We start from the raw sequence: 1668 nt of genomic DNA, 5'->3' as shown, positions 1-1668 counted from the left end.
TGGGGAAATTCTGGAGCAGATCATAAAGCAATCAGTCTGTAAGCACGTTGAAAACAATGCAGTGATGACTCAAAGCCAACATGGATTTGTCAAGAACAAGTCCTGCCAGACAAATCTGATCTCATTTTTTGATCAAGTAACCTCCCTTGTAGACCGTGGGAATGCTGTGGACATCATATACCTCAACTTCAACAAAGCTTTTGACAAAGTGCCCCATGATATCCTGATGAGCAAACTAGCTCAAAGTGGGCTAGATGAAACAACTATCAGGTGGATCCACAGTTGGTTACAGAATTGGACTCAAGGAGTGCTCATCAATGGGATCTTCTCAAACTGGGGAGAGGTAATGAGCGGGGTACTGCAGGGCTCAGTCCTGGGCCCAGTGCTCTTCAACATTTTTATTAATGACTTGGAGGAGGAGGTGCAGGGAATGCTGATCGAATTTGCAGATGACACAAAATTGGGCAGGATAGCTAATACCTTGGAAGACAGAAACAAAATTCAAAGTGATCTGGATAGACTGGAGCGTGGGCTGAAAACAACAGAATAAAATTTAATAGGAATAAATGCCAAGTTCTGCACCTTGGAAAAAGAAACCAAATGCACAGTTACAAGATGGGCAATACTTGGCTCAACAATACTACAAGTGAGAAGGATCTTGGAACTGTTGTAGATCACAAGCTTAATATGAGCCAACAATGTGATGTGGCTGCAAAAAAGGCAAATGCTCTTTTGGGCTGCATTAACAGAAGCATCGCTTCCAAATCCTGGGAAGTACTAGTTCCCCTCTGCTCAGCACTGGTTAGGCCTCCTTTTGAGTACTGTGTCCAGTTCTGGGCACCACACTTTAAGAAGGACGCAGACAAGCTAGAGAGGGTTCCGAGGAGAGCAATGAAGATGATCAGGGGACTGGAAACAAAGCCCTTTGATGAGAGACTGAAAGAACTGGGCATGTTTAGCCTTGAGAAGAGAAGACTGAGGGGAGAGATGATAGCACTCTTCAAGTACTTGAAAGGTTGTCATAGAGAGGAAGGCCGGGATCTCTTCTCGATCACCCCAGGGTGCAGGACACGGAATAATGAGCTAAAGTTACAGGAAGCCAGATTCCGGCTGAACATGAGGAAAAACCTTCTGTTAGAGCAATACGACAATGGAACCAATGACCCAGGGAGGTGGTGGGCTCTCCCACACTGGAGGCATTCAAGACGAAGCTGGACAGCCATCTGTCAGGGATGCTCTGACTTGGATTCCTGCACTGAACAGGGGGCTGGACTCGATGGTCTTATAGGCCCCTTCCAACCCCACTATTCTATGATTGTATGGCCAAATTCATGGAGGATCAGTCTATCAATGGCTACTAATATTGATGGCTATATGGTACCTCCAGTACCAGAGGCAGTATGCCAGTGTACACCAGTTGCTGGGGAACGTGGGTGTGAGGGTGCTGTTGCGCTCACGTCCTGCTTGTGGGTTCCCAGTCAACAGCTGGTCGGCCACTGTGTGAACAGAATGCTGGACTAGATGGACCCTTGGTCTGATCCAGCAGGGCTCTCCTCAGGTCCTTATGGCGTCTCCACACGCAAAAAACACTACCAGGAGGGCTTATTCTTCTTGTTTGGCGCATGAGACTCGGAGCATCAGGCAGAGCGGGACTTCCGCTTCTGCCTC

The sequence above is a fragment of the Heloderma suspectum genome, chromosome 2, assembly GCF_057233095.1.
Source record: "Heloderma suspectum isolate Gila_16-S chromosome 2, 16-S_ref, whole genome shotgun sequence".
In the NCBI taxonomy this organism is placed as follows: domain Eukaryota; kingdom Metazoa; phylum Chordata; class Lepidosauria; order Squamata; family Helodermatidae; genus Heloderma; species Heloderma suspectum.
The sequence above is the reverse complement of the archived record's forward strand: the minus strand, read 5'-3'. Positions refer to the sequence as shown.